The following is a 20,570-nucleotide window of genomic DNA, read 5'->3' as shown; positions in this document are numbered from 1 at the left end:
ACAATGAAACGTGCTGTCTACCTGAAACAATAATGAAATGCCTTAGACAGATGGCGCGGGGTGCTCGCTGGTAGTGCCAGAGTGAAATGTCTGTGTTTGACTAGACTACAACAATATTTGCTCATGGCTGAAAATCCAGATAGCTGCACATTCGTATAACTTAAGGCCAGTTAATTGAGACTCCACTGTAAAAGCAAAGGTGTCTGGAAGGTTATAACACAGGAAATACTAAAAGAAACAGAAGTACAACAACATAAAGATAAAAGACAGGGCAAGTCAATGAATGATCCTCAGAAGACAGGAAATTTTATGAACGATATTTTTTCATATATAGCAGAGACACCTGTGTGACAATATGTGGTGTATAATTTGCAGCTCACAGTGCTGTGGTTATAGGTCCAACTTGTCCAGGTGGTTATGTGACACCATAGATATATCCTTCCTCAGACATCATATTCGGTCAGCAGTTTGCGGTCTCACCATGTGTGGTTGCTTACTACAGGAGTTGATGGATATACCAGTTATTTTCACATGGGATTTTGTAGCGGATGTCTTTCAGGAAAGCTCAGCTACCACGTATTTAGAGAGCCTGATGATGATGAAGCATATCATCAAAACCAGTTGCCAATAACTGATAATGAAACTACAGCTGACAGGAGTGTTGAAAAATTTAATATTCCTTTTGGTTATTGTTCTCTCCTCCTACTTAACAATAATGGACATCCTGAAATTAGATGCAAATTTTGTCACACTTTCTGCTGCCTCGAAGTAATGCTGCTCTCTCAAGTTATGGCAGCTGCTTTCTATGTGGTAGTATCATCATTTTCACAACTTTTCATTCATCGCAATTCAGACAATTTTTTTCAAAATATTTATAATTGTGTACAGAAACCTAACTTGTGAATCAATGTATCTATTAGTGGAAACTGGATCAAAAACTCTACAGCTGTTCCAGAATTAGCCTACACATACAGATGAATGCAAGGATGAAGTTGAATTTACATGTGTATAGAGATTTGTTTGTAAATGCCCACATGTGTGCAAGCACTGAACTTACATAGTTAAGAACAAAGCACTGTATGCATATTATCTAACAGGAAAAAAAGAAAACTTTTGACAATCACACTCAGACAAAACCATTTATTATTGGTTCAAATAAATTTATTAAATTCAGTCAATTTAGAAGCAAATTGTCAATCAATGTTGTAATATGTACTTCTATTCCTGTGGGGAATGTTACTGTGGGGGTCAAATACAAGTTGGACATCACCAACTCCAGGTGCCCTCGACATAACCATTTGAGATGAAATCTCCACATACCATACCTTCCCAGTTATTTCCTGTAAGTCTTACTAGTACATCTTCAAACAGTTTAATGAAGTTTAAGGTTCTGTCAGTGCCTACAGAGTGACAGAATTGCTGTCTTTTGAGCTTCCAATTCTATTATGTAAATACAGCACTAAAGAGCTGTTCAGTACAGAATTCACTGAGTTCTATGGCCTGGGACATTACGACTCAATACAGCATTTTGTGTACATAGCCACTCTCCTTTCTTCATATTATGCCTACAGTGATGTGGTATGAACTAGTACCCATCCAAAAGCTCCAGTCACATTAATGTGCCCATTGTCTATGTTTGCCATCAACAAGCAATAACCACTCACAGATGGCAGCACTAGCAGTGGAGGGCATATAAAGCGTGTCGGGGTGACACAGGAAACAAAGCAGGTATTGTCATAATGCGGAATGGGAACGAATAATCTTACATCTCCAAGGGCGTGATCAATGGCTTTCAAGGAAAGGATGGAAGCACTTCTGAAATGGCTATGATTGTAAGAAGTTCATATGCCACAATAGTTAATCTATACTGTACAAGTCAAAATGGTGCTATCCAAAACTGCTGCAGAGGAAACTTTGGTGCATCATGGGCCACATATGATGGGGTGGACAATTGCTATGGAGAGGTATATGGGAGATTAGACATGGAACTGTTGAGCAACTTCCCAACCAAATGAACCAAGGGGTTACCAACAGTGTCTTCTCATCGACCGAATGTTTCTGCGTATGCACATCCGCAGCAAGCACTCTGTTTATGCGCCCTTGCTGACGGCTGTTTCATCAGAGACCAAGGCCGGAATTTGCATGCTAATAGTGCAACTGGACATCCACTGACTGGTGACAGGGAGCATTTTCAGATGAATCACATTTTATGGTTCATCAGAAAGACAGACATTGGCACATATAACATGAAACATCCAGGTGGACACGCTGCAACAGCATTATGGCCTAGGGAATGTTTTTGTGGCATTCCTTCGGTGATGTCTCTATTTGGAAAGGCACAGTGGATCAACACAAGTATGCATCTATCCTTGGGGACTATGTCCACCCCTCAATGCAGTTTGTTTTTCTTCAGCATGATGGCATCTTCCAGCATGACAATGCAATGTATCATACAGCTTCCAGTGAATGTGCACCGTTTGAAGAGCACCGACATGAGTTTATGATGCTCGCCTAGCCACCAAACTTCCCAAACGTAAATCCACTCGAGAATCTGTGGGACAATCTTGACTGGGCTGTTAGTACCACGGATACTCAACTGGGAAACCTAGCGCAGCTGGCCACAGCACTGGAGTGGGCACGGCTCCACATCCCTGTCGGTATCAACACAGGATGAAATCAGTCATGTTTCTGACGAGCCTCAGAGTAAGACAAACGATCCAGGGATTTAGATTCTTATATCTTCTTTTCTCCCTTATAAGCCAGGCAATATGGTGAGTGTGGCGAGTGACGGTCATGAGAATTAATACACACGGATGGTGGAACACAGGGGCTCCCCTCGTGGAGTGGATGTCCACAGTCACCACACAGAGGGTCTGCCATACATCGGGATGACGTGCCCGAAACACAGGCACTGAAAGCACCTCATGGGTGGCGGGATGTATGGCTTCACATCACAGCGGTTGCACACAACCTCAACTTTCTCTGGGATGGTACCTCCCTCAAATACCAGAATAAAGGTGCTAGTATCTGTGCGATTGTCTTTAGAACCTTCCTGTACACACCGAACAAAATGAAAACCTCGTTGTTCCAGATCGGCTTGGAGCTCCCTCTCAGTTTGAAGGTTGAGAAACCCTATAAAAAATGACTCCCTGGACCATACTGAAAGACTGGTGAGGTGTAATGAACAATGAGACATTGCCAAGATGATCACAGGCACGAAGAGCAGCAGACTGGGAGATATTTTTTGATATTTTCCACAAAAAATAACAGCTTTATGGCGGTAAACGTGTCCCCATCCATCTTAATACAGACCAGGTAATGGGGAAAGTTTTTCTCCCAAGCTGGCAAGCCTGGCCCTCCTCACAGGGTACAGAAAGGGAAGGCAAGGCTGCAGGGCAGGAAGAAGCAGCATTCAATGATCCCTTACCAACCAAAGAGACAGTCATTGAAGAACGGCCAGGTTTGTGGAGCTTGATACATTTCATATGCAAAGCATCGGCCCTGATACTACACACTTCGATCTGGGGCTCTGCCTGTGGGCCCAACCCAGCCATAGTAAGGGCAGTCTGGCATGGCGGCTATTGCCAGGAGTTCGAATGTTCCGGAATGACAAGCAATCACTCCCAAGCACACATGGGGAAGCAACAGTTCAGGTATCACAAGTCTGACCCCTTTGTGGTCAGGGAGTTCAGACAGATGATTACGTAATAGCCCTACCATGTGGACTGGCAACATGTATTAGTGACCTACTGGGGTGGAAGGCGGCTTCGATGGGGAAGGAAGGGGGGAGAGGATTCTACACCTTAGATTATAAGGAGGAAGTTCTTCCCCAAACGTCTCACACTACAGACAGAAAATTTATAAATGGAGGTCAAATCCCAAAGGAGGACAAGAATGCCAAAAAGGGTGAAAGGGATCAGACATGGGAAACAAAACTGCAAGGAATAAAGGAAACCAGGTGGATAGCCAGGTCGACATAAGTAAGAAACAGAGAGGGGAAAGAGGAGGCAGCGGGGAAGGAGCGAGGACAGGCAGCGAGGGACACAAGAAGGAAATGCAGCCCAGGAAGGAAGAATGGGCTGCAACAGCTCAGGGCCCTGTGGTCACCACACATGAACTCACAAAAGAAATGTGATCCCCCTGGAGGCTAAAACGGTGGTAATGTGGGTAGCAGATCTGTGGGTGGGTAAGTGTGAAGAAGGGGGGCGGCAAATGTGACTAGATTAGGTGAACTTAGTATGTGCTTACTGGAATAGAGAAGGGAAGGAGTGGAGGGTGGGGAATGGTTGATAGGATGAGACACTAGTTCACGTGGTACAGGAACTTACAAAAAGTGTTTGGCCAAAAGCTTTGTTTGAAAGACTTTTTGTTGTGTGTATTTGTAACTCATATCTCCACTCTATGGTGACTAGCAACTGTCCTTTAATAATATTGTCATTATTCCATCTTGAAATTTTTCATTGTTTAATAATAAAACTTTGTTATATGTAAAGAGAGAGAGAGAGAGAGAGAGAGAGAGATAGAGAGAGGGGAGGGGGGGAGGGGGAAGAAAGGAAGGAAGATTATCATCAATCAACATCAAGGTCATTAGAGACAGAGCACAAGCTCAGATTGTTTCAAAGATGGAGACGGAAACTGGCCATGCCTTTTCAAAGGCATTTGCCTCAAATGATTTCCCTGAATCACAGAAAACCTGAATCTGGATGGCTGGATGTGGTTTTGAATTGTCGTCCTCCCACATGTGAGTCCAGCATTACAATAAAAAATTCATTTGTACAATATGCTGAAAGTAACCCACACAACATCAATACACAGCCGTGCATACCTAAGCATATTCAGATATCGATAGTAGCAATTTCAGGGCTGATGTCTTCAGTTTCTGTATTGTATGAGGATTGTTTCATAGACTTTGCTCTTCACGTGCCCCACAGGAAAAAAAAATCACAAGTTGTTAGATATGGCAAATGTGGTGATCATAAATGTTTGGTTCCTTAGTGAAGACATTATGGACTCGTTTCAGGGTACCTTAGATGCTTGGCATGTTGTCACATCTTGCTGGAAGAACCAGTATTGCATGAAATTGACAAAGAAATGGCTCTTGGATGGAATGATTCAGCATAGAGAGAAGTCAAAACAGCCTTTGGTGAAATTAAATGCACATAGTGTCAGCATTGATAGTGCAGTGAGACTTTCACTTTGGAACTGCAGAGGAGAGAGTGGATAGGTGGAAAGAGTACACTGCAGGCTTTTATGAGAGGGAGGAACTATCTGATGTGATGATTGATGAAGAACTGGGAGTCATAAGAAAGACATAGGGAATCCAGCCAAATAAGGCAGAAAGGACACCCAACATTCCTTTGGAATTTATGAAATTAGCAAGGGAAGTGGTATTTAAGCAAACTTTCAGAAACATATCATCCACATAACCCCAAAGATAACAAGAGAAGACAAAAGCAAAAAGTGCTGCACCATCAGCTTAATGGCTCATCCATCCATGTTGCTGAGCATGATAGTATATAGAAGAATGAAAAAGAAAATTGGAATCTATAAGACCATCAGTTAAGATTACAGAAACATAAGAGCACCAGAGAAGCAGTTCTGACATTGAAATTGCTAACGGAAGCAAAAGTTAAGAAAGATCAAGACATGCCATAGAAATTGATGACTTGGAAGACACATTACACAGTGTAAAATAGTGCAGGGTGTTTGAAATTCTGAGAAAAATAAGAGTAAGCAATGGGGAATGATGGGCAGCATACAATACATACAAAGATGAAAGCAATCAGCAACAGACATGCAATGAACTTATCAAAATTGGGGACCACATAGTAGACCAAGGTAAGGAATTCTGATACCTTGGAGGACAAATAATGGATGATGAACAAATGAAGGTTGAACTTGAAAGGAGAACAGCACAGCCAAATTATCATGGGCTTCATGAAAACCGGAAAAGAAGAGAATTGAAGCATTTGAAATGTGGTGCTACAGAAAGACATCAAAAGTAAGATACACTAATAAGATAAGAAATCACTTGGTTCTCCACAGGATTGATGTAGAAAGGAGCACACGGAAAAACAGTAACAACACTAAGGGACAAAGGAAAAGGAAAAGATAGATGTGTCAGACAGTAATGAGATAAGTAAGGCAGATACGTCACAAACTCCAGATGTGAAAATGCAAAAATTTGGTCTTTTTTCTTTCCTTTTTCTCCTTCTTCCTCCCTGTTTGATTTACCGATACTTGTGATAATGCATCGTATTCTAGGACAACTCACCAGGAAAAAGCATTAATTGTATCAAAGTGCGTAACAAGGATAATACATTGTGTTCACTTTAAAAACTCTTACAGATAATTATTTAAAAAGTTTGTCATATTGACCACCCTCTTGCAACACATCTATTCTCTTATGAAGTTTGTTGTGAACAATCAATCACTGTTCAAAATCAGAAACAATCAATGTAACACTAGGACGAGGAATGATTTCCACTACACATTGCTGTATCTCACTGCGTATAATAAATATTTTGCATCTGCTTCACAACTCCTACTCAGTTATCTTCAGGCTAGTGTCATTAAGAATCTGACACAGTTGAATTATCATTTGAAGAAAAAAACTAATAATGTATAAAACATCCAAAATTGCGTAGCAGTAACTAGGTAGGCAAAAGCATATACACTATACAATACCTGACAGCCCCTCGACTATTAAAGGTGTCAATGAGAAACTTCGACCACAATGCAATTATTCTTAAAACAGATAAGGTAACATTGTTATTATGGTTGAATTTGAGTATGATGAAAGTGTTGCAATTATTTGATAACACTAAAATCAGTAAAATAGGTGAATACGCCACTAAAAACTGTAACAATAGCACAAAGAAAAACTTAATAACTTCCTTTTTACAGATATAGCAATGAAAGACTGTATAAACATGAAGTGCATTAAAGTCAAGAGTACAACCTAAAATACACAAAGACATCCCAATTTATCTGATTGGAAACTGTATGGATAGCCCTGCATCGAAGATTAGTAAAAACCTGACAGTCTGCTTAAGCAGTCTCATAATTTGAGAAACAGTATATTGTTTACATCTCATAAAAGGTATTCATTTCATTTGATATTGTTAATATATATTCAAATGTGTCAGTAAAGAAGACAATAGAGGTAATAAAGAAGAATGTATTATTAGAATTAGCCCCTCCCTTGGTACTTAATATTCCACAGTGCCATGTATACAAAACAAGACAGTCTTGTAATGGGTAACTACCTGGCAGGAACATTGGCCATTATTTCTGTAAACATTTTAGCAACATTTTCACTAATTTTCAACAGACAACAAGAGAATTTGGTAATACAACCAATACACAGCTAATATACTGGTACTATTATCAAAATCGAAACATCACATGACCAACTCCATAGCTTGCATCCTAACAACGTTAATAAAAGAAATAGATGCTAATACAAGTACACGTTTCCTAGACTTGCAACTTTCAAACATTAAAAGCGAACATCAATTTGGAATATTTTGTAAGCCCATCATCAATCAGTAATGAGTCCTGTCAAGCAAAATGCCACAAGCGGGCCTATTTCAATCCAACAATATAGAGACTTAGCGATCTTGCAAGAATTGGTTATCACTAATGATTTCATAGCAGAAGTGGTCACAGACGTCTATGGGCGGCAAGTTAAAAAAGGGAATGTAGATATTGGTGGAATTACATTATAAAGAGGTGATGTCAAGTACAAACAATGCAAAGTCCAGGGTGAAATGTCAAGTACAAAAAGACTAGCTACACCAAATATACCCTAGTTGGGTGCTGTCTCAGACCAAGTCACACTCATGCTCAAGAAAACTAACATAGGTAACTGTTTTCATAGAAATAATACACTAGAAAAGATAATCTGGCAATAGTGGTAGAACCAGCCAGTTTGAATGATACTGACAGTGGAACATGCACACAATTTTATACTGACCAAGCTGGGAGGATATTCGGTGAGATTTAAAGAGCATACCAGGTAGGCAGAGTAAAACCTCCACATTCAATAAATATTTAAGTGACACTAAGTTTCTAGTAAGTGTGTTAGAGGCAGTTTGTTCTAAATGTTGAAAATGTAAGTTAATGTATGTAAATACAAAAAAAGCAACATTGCAATGATCAAACAAAGCATTAGTAGTGTACTGCTTGACACAGCCACATTGAGAAGTATCTAGGCACAATGTTTGAAAATGAAATGAAACAGAATGTGCACGCAAAGGTGGTAGTAGCAAAGACAAACTTGTTGACTTTGATAATTTTAGGAAAGTATGGTTGATCTGTAAAAGAGACCATGTATAAAATAATAGTATGATCCATTCTAGAGTACCATTCAAGTGTTGGGTATCCCCGCAATGTAGGATTTAAGGAAGACATCAAAGCAATTCAGAGTTGCACTGTTAGACCAGCATATGAGTATTACAGATAAATGTTTCATACAGTCAAATGAGACTTCCTGGAGGGGAAAACAACATTCTTTTCATGGAACACTATTGGAAAAATTTAGAGAACTGTCATGGCAGTGCAAAACGATTCTACTGCCACCAATGTACATTTTGCATTGAGAGCATGAGGCCATTAAGGTAAGATAAGAAAAATTAAGGCTCTTATGAAGGCATATATACTGTCTTTATCCCTCGCTCTATTTGCAAGTTGAACAGGAAAGAAAATGACTAGTGGTAGTACAAGGTACCCTCTACCATTCGCCTTGTGGTGGCTTGCAGATTATGTATGTAGATGTGGACTGTGCAACCAGTTTTACTATTTCAACTCAAATAGCCCTTTCTCACTAAAATTCTAAGAACCATGGAATTGTATGACTACATTAACACACTTTTTTTGCATATTTGTAGTATATTTCCCATATTAGACAGTGGTACACGAAAATGTTGCTTAATTAGTGTGTAACATATCACATATTTTTGTCTCAATTTATTGTATGTAGTTTTTGGTTGTTATATTAGATCAGTTCATGTATGAACAGTGCTGTTAATGTGGTTCATGTTTTTTGTGGTGTTCATCAATTATAAAGTAGGGCTCTCGATATTTTTAAAAATATAGTGAATCCAATATATCAATATTTAAAAAAAACTATCATTATCAGCGCTCAATCTATGAATTCCACTACACACTGCTGTAACGCACTGCATAAAATAAATATTTTGCATCTGCTTCACAACTTCTACTCTATTACCAAGGCTTCAGGGTAGTGTCATTAAGAATATGATTCGGCTAAATTACCATTTGAAGAAAAAAAACTAACAACATATAAAACAGACAAAATTATGTGACAGTAACTACTTAGGCAAAAATCATGCACACTATACAATACCTGACTGCCCCTTTATTATTAAAGCTATCAATGAGAAACTTAGACCACAGAATGCAATTATTCTTAAAACAGATAAGGTAACATTGTTATTATGGTTGAATTTGAGTATGATGAAAGTTTTGCAATTATTTGCTAACACTAAAATTAGTAAAATAGGTGAAGACCCCACTAAAAACTGTAACATTAGCATAATGAAAACTTAACTTTCTTTTTACTGATATAAACATGAAGTGTAATAAAGTAAAGAGTACAACCCACAATACAAAAAGACATCAAAATTCATCTGATTGGAAACTGTATGGATAGCCTTGCCTTGAAGATTGGTAAAAACTTGACATCCTGCTTAAACAGTATCATAATTTGAGAAACAGTATATTGTTTACATCTCATAAAAGGTATTTGTTTCATTTGATATTGTTAATATATATTCAAATGTCTCGGTAAAGAAGACAGTAGAGGTAATAAAGAAGAATGTATTATTAGAATTAGCCACTCCCTTCAGTACTTAACATGCCATCGTACCAGGTATACAAAGTAAGAGTCTTGCATTAGGCAACTACCTGGCAGGAACATTGGCCATTATTTCTGTAAACATTTTAGCAACATTTTCACCAATTTTTAACAAACAAGAGAATTTGGTAACACAACCAATATGCAGCTAATATATTGGTACTTTTCAAAGAATCCGTTACAAAAATCACCACAACACATGACCAACCCCATAGCTTGCACCTTAACAAAGTTTATACAAGAAATAGATACCAATACAAGTATACAACCCCATGATAGCCGAGAGTGCTATCGCGCTGCTTCCTCGACTCGGCTAGGCACGCCGGCCCCGAATCGAATCCGCCCAGCAGATTAACGATGACGGCCGGTGTGCCGGCCAGGCTGGATGTCGTTTTTAGGCGGTTTTCCAGATCCTCCTAGGTGAATACCAGGCTGGTCCCCACGTTCTGCCTCAGTTACACGACTCACAGACATTTGAAACACATTCACACTATTTCACGATTTACACTAGATGCAGACAGCTGGGGTACACTGATTCCGTCCTGGGGGGTACGGGGTGGGGGCAGGAAGGATATCCGGCCAACCCTTACAATTAAAATGCCAAATCCGGTTAACCATGGTCAACCCTGCCTAACTGCGGGACAAGGCGCGAGCAATAGATAGAATACTAATACAAGTATACGTTTCCTAGACTTGCAAATTTCAAACATTAAAAGCCAACATCAATTTGGAATATTTTGTAAAACCATCATCAATCAGTAATGAGTCCCATCATCCAAAATGCCACAAGCGGGCCTATTTCAATTCAACGATACAGAGGCTTAGCAACCTTCCACTTGCAATCTTGCAAGAACTGGTTACCAATAATGATTTCATAGCAGGAGTGGTCACAGAAGTCGATGAGCAGCAAGTTAAAAAAGAGAATGTACATGCAACTGATGGAATTACATTATAAAGAGATGACATTAAGTACACACAATGGAAAATCCAGGTTCGAATGTCAAATACAAAAGGTCTAGGTACACCAAATTTACCCCAGTTAGGTGCAGTCTCAGACCAAGTCACACAAAAGACCAAGAAAACTAACATAGGTACCAGTTTTCATAGAAACAATACACTAGAAAAGATTTAGCAACCTGGAAGGATATTCAGTGAAGTTTGAAGAGCATACTAGGTAGGCAGAGTAGAACCTTCACATTCAATAAATATTTAAGTGACACCAAGTTTCTAGTAAGTGTGTTGAGAGGCAATTTGCTATAAATGCTGAAAATGTAAGTTAATGCAGGTGAATGCAGAAAAGCAATCCTACAATGATCAAATAGGGTATTATTAGTGCGCTGCTCAACACAGTCACACTAAGAAGTATCTATGTACAATGTTGGAAAGTGAAATGAAACAGAATGAGCATGCAAAGGGGGTAGTAGCAAAGGCAAACTTGTTGACTCCGAGAATTTTAGGAAAGTGTGGTTCATCTGTAAAAGAGACCACGTATAAAATAATAGCATGATCCATTCTTGAGTACCATCCAAGTTTTGGGCATCCCCACAATGTAGGATTTAAGGAAGACATCAAAGCAATTCAGAGTTGCGCTGTTAGACCAACATGTTTTCCCTCCAGGAATTCTCATTTGTCTTCATGAAGCATTTCTCTGTAATACAACATTCTTTTCATGGAACACTATTCGAAAAATTTAGAGAACTGTCATGCCAGTGCAAAACGATTCTACTGCCATCAATGTATATTTTGCGCAGGACGATGAAGATATTAAGGTAAGGTAAGAAAAATTAAGCCTCTTATGAAAAAGATGATGTGACTCACCATACGAAAGCGCTGGCAGGTCCATAGAAACACAGACAGACACATGCATACACACAAAATTCAAGCTTTCGCAACAAACTGTTGCCTCATCAGGAAAGAGGGAAGGAGAGGGAAAGACGAAAGGAAGTGGGTTTTAAGGGGGAGGGTAAGGAGTCATTCCAATCCCGGGAGCGGAAAGACTTAACTTAGGGGGAAAAAAAGGACGGGTATACACTCGCACATACACAGACACAAGCAGACATTTGTAATTGCAAAGAGTGTCTGGGCTCTCAGCACTATGGGACTTAACTTCTAAGGTCATCAGTTCCCTAACCTAAAGACATTACACACATCCATGCCCGAGGCAGGATTCGAACCTGCGACCGTAGAGGTCGCGCGGTTCCAGACTGTAGCGCCTAGAACCGCTCGGCCACCCTCGCCGGCCTTCGAGTGGAACAAGAAAGAAAATGACTAGTGGTGATACAAGGTACCCTCTACCATTCCCTTGTGGTGGCTTGCAGAGAATGTATGTAGATGTAGACTATGTAACCAGTTCTACAAGTTCATCTGAAATAGCCCTTTCTCACTACAATTCTAAATTCCATGGAACTGTATCACTACATTAACACACTTTTTTTGCTTATTTGCAGTATATTTCACATATTAGACAGTGGTACAAAAAATGTTGTTCCATTAGTGTGCAACAACATGTCTCATTTTTTTCTCAATTTATTATATTTAGTTTTTAGATTAGATCAGTTCATGTATGAACAGTGCTGTTAATGTGATTCATGTTTTTCATGATGTTCATCCATTATAAAGATATTTTTAAAAATATCGGGAATCCAATATATCAATATTTAAGAAACTGCCATTATTGGTGCTTGATCTATCAAAGTATCATTATATCAACAGAAAAAATATCAACATACCACCCTATAAAAATATCAGCTACCCAGTGTAAATATACTGCCGATTTTAGAGGTGTATATTCAAGTATTGAGTTGTTATCAGATATTCTGTAGGGCAGGAATTGAAAGGAAAACACTATTTTTACACTTGGCAATAACCACATTGCTAACAATCTCAACTGCAAGTGGTACAATACGAGGTATCCAATGGGTCTGTTGTTTGGTTTCATCACGTATCAAATTTATCCAGAACACTTCGTGTCAACCTCCCTGTTTCTTCATTTCTCCTAACACCAGCAAATTAATGGTTTTAGCATCAAAATTGCACAGTGAAGTTAAACATTGCAGTTTCTGTTGACAGCACTGAGCACTGATTATGTCAGCATTTCTCCCCAAACGTCTGCACCCACCCAAAGGCCAATCTTGTCATTTAGATTTTTGTTAATCATTTTTAGCAACTGTTTATGAAGAATGGCAATGTGAAGAAATACCACACAAGTTAAAGCTGTTTTTTAATGCATCTGGTGCGTTATTTCTTCACATCGGAAATCTTGTTATTTCATTCACATCTCCCCTCCCCCCCCACAGTGCAATCGGACTACTACTTTGTACCACCTATCCCTGCTTCACACAGTCAAAGAGAAAGACTGGACACGATGAAAGCTCAAAAAGTAGAAAGACTCCTCCACACAGTGAAAGTAAAATTATGTTCTACAATTTCAAAATAATCATTTCAAGTACTTATTGAAAATAGCAAAAAAAATTACACAAGATAAAAATATCAGTAGGCTACTCGATATTGCCACTTCAATATATCAGTGAAAAAATTTTTTCCAAACCATTTTTCAAAAAAATATTGATACATCAATGTAATGATATTTTACCAACAGCCTTATTACAAAGCATACCCAAATAAACTGATAGGAAATATTATTACTGCTCCCCCTTTTTTTTTTAGCATCCAGGCTACTGTAAGTCTTTCAGGACAGATAACACATGTGCTGTTACCCCACTTGATAACAGCCGTAAGGTCAAAATTGTAGTTGTCAAAATAAATAATTTTTACAGTGAATAGCAACTATGGCATCTTTTAAAAAGTACTTCATTATAAAATTTCTCAACGAGTGTGACACTAACCAGCAGGGACAACCATTACAAGGATACCAAATGTCCAGACAACTGAATTCCAGGCAATCCACTGTATGCTTCACTGAACGCCTACATGCCCCCCTCCCCCCCTCATTGCGGAGACTGATATACTACACGTCCACAGGCTCCCAGCTCAGTAACTCATTAGGTGGCCCCACCTGAAAGTCTCCCATCATGGCATGGAGCATAGACCACTCTTAAACCCTTACTCGGAGTCAGATCTGGAGCTCAGAGGGACAAGTCAAATATCAAAAAACACTTCTCTCCTCGTGGGATGACTCTCTGTACCAGCAGATGACAACAAACAAAAGCTCACTAATGAACAGGACACTGTGCCTTCTACAGTATGGGATCTAGTTACTGCAACACCATATAATCATAAACATTCTAAATATCATTCTAATGCTGCTTCTCCTTTTAGATTGTATTTCTTTTAAGTTCCAGTGCGACCTCCTTTCTTTTGGTGTGGAAGCCCTATTATTGTACAAAAAAATCTGTATTGTAACTGTGTTGCTCCAGAGACAAATAAATAAACTAGTGTGGAGATGGTGGCTACCAAGTACTCAATTTGCAGCAAATGTATGAAATTCCCCTCCTCATTACTGTGCTGGTGATCCCGAGCATTACAAGATGTCTGTTGTTTTGCCAGTTTATAAAATACACACATTTAGCAAGTAGCAGTATAGACCATTATACATATTCAGAGAAGGATTTAGTAACTGATGAATGTCAGCCTTTAGTGTCACAACAATAAATTACTTTTTCAGTACATGTACAATTTACCTTTTCCTCGCAATAAAATATGAATGTAATCTTTCAATCAGGAATTAAATATTTTGCAAGTTCTGCATTATAGTAAGATTGTTCCACTCCTGCACCACACAACAAGTACTAAATTATTCTCAGAACAGAAGGCAGTGTTACATGTTAGTAGCTCTTAACATTGTGGAATGATGGTTCACAATGCCTTGTCAGATCCCGACATAACACTGGAGTAATTCACCATGTATGTAACAAAAATAAATCTCCATGAATACACAAACTATTTAGAATGAATGGTCCATTAAGTGTAAGGCAAAATGTTGAACTACTCCACTTGCTGTTCATTTCCGACTGGATGCATGTTATATTACTGTGAATATCATCTTTATATCAATTACAGCAAGAAACTTTATTTCAATCTCAACTGACTACTGACACTGGTTTGTTAGTTACCCTATTACATTCAGTGCAGTACTGTAACAACATAACTGCGCTTTTTCCCACATACTCATGTGAATTCTAGAATTACTTCTTGCGCTTCCTCCGATTCATCTTTCACGTTCCCTTTGGATGTGAGTGGCTCAAATGTGGGTCTGTGACAGAGATAATAAAACTAACTGTAACTTGCATCACGCTTAAACTGAAGCAGCCAATATCTGCACATATACCGAAAACTTTCACAGAATGTGTACCTCCTAATAATAAATGACATCACATACGTATACAAAAACACTCCTGAAACTGCAAAGTATGTCACTGAGGGATGCTGCTGTGATGCAGGGCTATATAATACGTGCAGTTTTGGTACACAAAGAGAGCAAGCAAGATGCAAATTAATTTCATTAAAAATTTTGCAATAAAATTTACAGGTATCAAGAAAATTATAAGAAGCAGAACTTATGGACAATGAGATCCCACATATTCCTTTATAATGGCATACGTATGACAGAAAATTAAATAGGTGTTATAATCTACAGCACTATGATAGCCCATCTCAGTTCTGCTTAACAGAACGGGGGGGGAAGAGCCACAATATACTTAAGCAGTTAAATCAAGGACAGCACCCGAGTTACAGAAAGCTGTTCAGAAATGCTTGTTAACATTCCAGAAAGAGCACTCACCTATTTCTAACAAAGTTCCCTAATTAAATTAAAGTTTTGGTACATGATGCTATGAAGCCTCGTAGCAGCAGAGTATCTAAATGAAAATACAAGTATTTGTCATAAACGAGCATCTACTATCTTGTATTAGCAATCCATAACACAAAAACACATAATGAAATATAACAGATATCAAATTATAATACACCACAGAGTAGACAATACCTGTTTGTTGAAGTGCTAAATACAATTTCAGGTTGACACAAGTACGTAAAATTCTGGGTGGAATGCAAATAATGGAGGGAGTAAAGATAACCACTCAGCAAACAGAGAGAGAGACAGAGAGAGTGAGTGAGTGAGTGAGTGTGTACGCATGGGCAGGGGGCGGGGGGAATGCTCAACAGGTACATTAACACAAACAAGACAAATTGTTCCTGAGCCTCCAGGCAATGTCCTACTTCACAGCTAACTAACAGCACACATTCACACATATAGTGTCTGTGTACATTTGTAAAAATACTTGTGAAAGTAGGGAAAGCAAAGGTAAATGATTTGGACTCCAATGTGATGTTCCACAACTCCCCTCTCCCCCTGTCTTTCAAATCTGGGTTGTGATTATGGAACGATATCTGGCGTATCCCAGGGTCTAGGTTGGAAGGTGATAATTTGGTTATATTGGCGAAACCAAATAATGTCAATGGCGAACAAAGGCTGTGGTAGTAGATTGACCAGTAGTCCAGCCTAACGTTTACATGTATTTAAACACCCCTTTCATCATAAAAAATTGAACCTGCAACGTACATTCAGATCTATCGCAAATAATCTACGAGAATCGCAAGGTGTGCCCAATACTTTTAGCAAAATTTGAGCACTTTACATATCTTCCCTATGGGCAGGTTTAGTGAGAATCGCCCTTCACTACTCAGGAAGCAAAAAGGAGGCGACTGTTGCTCAACATTAGGATCGTACATAAATCGTATGTGTTCTAGTAACCACATAAACATACATGCAAACAATTATCTGCATTCAGACTACCAAGTACTGCGAATGTGATACAGAAATTAATATCAAGCCCACAACACAAAGTTGTGATTATCGTGAATCTGAAACACACACACTTGTATAATGGGGATCACGGAAGTGTCCGATTCCATCCGCCTCTTTGACCCATGACGTCATCAATATGGCGGAAACAGCTATTCTAACAAGGGAACCTCCCCATCGCACCCCCCTCAGATTTAGTTATAAGTTGGCACAGTGGATAGGCCTTGAAAAACTGAATCCAGATCAATCGAGAAAACAGGAAGAAGTTGTGTGGGACTATGAAAAAATAAGCAAAATATACAAACTGATTAGTCAATGCGCAACATAGGCAACATCAAGAACAATGTGAGCTCTAGAGCTCCGTGGTCCCGTGGTTAGCGTGAGCGGCTGTGGAACGATAGATCCTAGGTTCAAGTCGTCCATCGACTGAAAAGTTTAATTTTTTATTTTCAGACAACTATTATCTGTCCGTCCGTCCGTCCAATGCGAGGTAACTGCGCCGTAGTATGGGGCGCCACACCTAAACAAACATCGAAACACACAACGTCAGTCGACTACAGCGCACGGAAGAGAGAGTATTCCTGCTAACGAGGCTCCCTGGCTGGCAGTTGACTGTACACTACTTTGGACGAGAGTGCATTAAATACGTGAGATGTATTCCGTGGGCAATATGAATCCAGCAAATATAGCTCGCGACTTCAATAACAATCGCACAGTTTTGCGGTACGGTCGCAAAACACAGGCACTAAACTTATTACAGTGAACAGAGACGTCAGTGAACGAACGGATAGATCATAACTTTGCGAAAATAAAGAAAGTAAAATTTTCATTCGAGGGAAGACTTGAACCAATTACCTCTAGGTTCACCGCGGCTCACGCTAACCACGGGACCACGGTGCTCCTTGGCTAACATTCTCCTTGATGTTGCCTATCTTACAGATGGACTACTCAGTTTGTATATTTTCCTTACTTTTTTCATAGTTCCACACAACTTCTTGTTTTCTCGATTGGTCTGTGTTCAGTTTTTCAAGGCCTATCCACTGTACCAACTTATAACTAAATCTGAGGGGGGGTGTGATGGGGAGGTTCCCTTGTAAGCGTCTCCAATATGGCGTCTATTATGTCCCTACACACACGTGGCAACAAACATGAAAATATATATAAGTAAGACAATAACATGTCCCTCCCAAATTACAAGCAAACTAACGGGGAAACTGGGGGTGGACAAGCTAAATATAACAGTAAAAAACCACGATCCCAAAATACACAAAATAAACAAAAAAAAATTACAAAATCTTCAGGAATCGGACACTTCCCTTGACCTATAAAGGTCAACCGCAAATGACGATTTCAAAACACCAACACCTACAGCAAACACTACGGAAATTGGAATGAGACATTTCCCTTGACTACACTGACGATACCAAAACACAAATACCTACATATAAAGCTAAGAAAATTGGCATCGGTCATTTCCTTTGACCTATACAGGTGAACTATAACTATTGATAAGAAAAAACCAACACCTACAACTACGAAACACAAAATCAAATCCAGCTCAAAAATTGAAAACACAAACACAACCAACTCAAACTCCGTGCCGTAATGACGCCACACACCACAACACCTTTACATCATGGGTAAATAGGGGTAATAGCCCTGTCATATTTAAATGTTATTTCAAACTGGTGAAATTATTTTGAAATACGCGCGAAAAACACTTTTGCCTGTGCCAACAATTTAATGAAGAAATTCGTGTATGGCATCTCCGAACTAACCCAGAAACTTCGTTAGTCAGGCATTTAAAGTGACAGAAGTAATTTTAACTACTATCATATGGACAAATGGGTACAAATTTCCAAGAGCAACCTGACTGTTACAGACTCAACATACGAACGAAATTAGGTTTAGCTATACGTATTATGACCAGGCCACGGCGTTTCCTTCATGCAGAACACACTTACTTCGAAAATTGCCGTATTAGAAGAAAACATTCATCAACGGACACAAACAGAAAAATGATACGGATTTCAAAACCCCACTATCTGTCGTCACGACAGTATTTTTGCTTACCGGTACTTTCGAAGTTGCTGCAGTCCTCTGCATCCTGACCTTCAGGAATTGCGATGCAACCCTTAACATTTTGCATTCTCTTTTTCAAAATACTCCCTCAGATATCATTCGAGTCCGCGGTCCTGGCTATGCAGCAGGCATTGTTTCTCCATTTCACTTCATATTTTTCGTTTCTACCACTCGTTGCACTGGACATGATTTGAAATGAAACATAAGTGAATAAACACTAAAAACACCAAGAGTTACGAACTAAACTGCTTATTAAACAATGAGAAACGACAGCACCGGTTACACGGGATACATTTTGCGTTTCAGATACGCGCACATTAGTTTTGCAACGCTGCAACTTTGTTCATGAGCTCGTGCTCATTCAGTCATTGGTTGGATTCCTGCGGTCGCTTAGCAACGAAACGACGCTGTCAGTCTCGCAGACAAAAGAGAGTCAAGCGACGAGCGCTTCCTCTCCTCGCAGGGTTGGCATCCTATGCCCGTTTTCTGTGCTCCTGCTCATCCAAAAGTAAAACCACAGTCTAACATGTTAGACTGTGGTAAAACTGAGCACTGTGAAATGAAGAAATGGTCATGAGGATCGCCGAGAGCTTCTGTTTTTGTGAGGGTCGCACTCGTATCCCGTCCCAGATAAGGGTGAAATTCAAAATACGGAAAGAAAAAGCGAGCAACACACAACAGAAAGTAAGGCCACCATCTGGGCTGTGGTAAAGCTGAGTACTCAAAACATGCGCTAACGGCTGTAGCACAACTTTTTGACGAGTTTGGAGGTATTGTAACATGATAGGTCAGGCCCGACATCAACCGGTATCTTAAACAACCACAGGTACAAAAACTGCCGCAATAAGTGTCTGCATAACAAAGGCTGCTTTCCAATGTTATACCGGTCCTTCCGTAGCACATCTTTTAAACCAACGTCCACAAAGCACTCAGACGTCAGGGAGCATTTATTTTCTACTAAGCTTTTTAACAGTATAGGGAATATAGGCATCAGTAACTAATGTGATCAACGCAAGAACTGTACCGTTTAAGCATGTATCATGAATAAGACAAAAACCAGCCATAGGCTGTATTATTATAAAATGTTAATGCTTAAAATATGTATTATAATTTTCTGAGCAACACGGTGCCAGAAGATTTCTACTGCACTGAGTATTCACAGTATGTGTGAATATCACGCTAAATGAAGAACATGATTTGTGTGACTTTTGTACAAGAGTAAGATATTCACTTGTTGCATTAGAACATAACCTCTGTCAGTATGCTAGTAACAAACTCTTTTTAGCTAGAAAGATGGTTATGGACTGGGCAGAACATTTACCATTGAAAAAAAAAGAAGCATAACAAAAACATTCCAGACATTACAATTAAAGATCAACTCAGGGGTAACATGCGATGACATTTAGTGCATTCCAGTTTGGCTTTGTGAATACAGTGTAATACCAAATAGAGCAGTCCTCCTTACAAATGCTAAAAATGCAACATTAGGCATACAAATATGTTCACATGTTATTAAAGTGCGCGTTATATTTCTTGGCGGCCGAGTTTAGGTTCGTTCTGCGCATCTGACGTCACAAAACACAGTCAGCCAATGAACAGAGAACGACGTTGCCAGATCTCGACAGCAGTGCAGAGCACGGACGAGTGTCTTCAGTTTTAGAAACGTTCAGTCATAAATAAAGTAATAGAACAAAAGCAATGTCTTGATAGCAGACTTTCTTTTACAGAAAGTTTGGAAAAAGCATTCTTTATACCAATTGCTTCATATTCTATTAATTAATTAAACCAAACAAGCTATAAGACTCCTAATTCAGGCGATAGCAAACAAAAGAGTTCATATGGAGT

Source organism: Schistocerca americana, unplaced genomic scaffold, assembly GCF_021461395.2.
Source record: "Schistocerca americana isolate TAMUIC-IGC-003095 unplaced genomic scaffold, iqSchAmer2.1 HiC_scaffold_104, whole genome shotgun sequence".
Classification (NCBI taxonomy): domain Eukaryota; kingdom Metazoa; phylum Arthropoda; class Insecta; order Orthoptera; family Acrididae; genus Schistocerca; species Schistocerca americana.
This window is presented reverse-complemented; position numbering follows the sequence as displayed.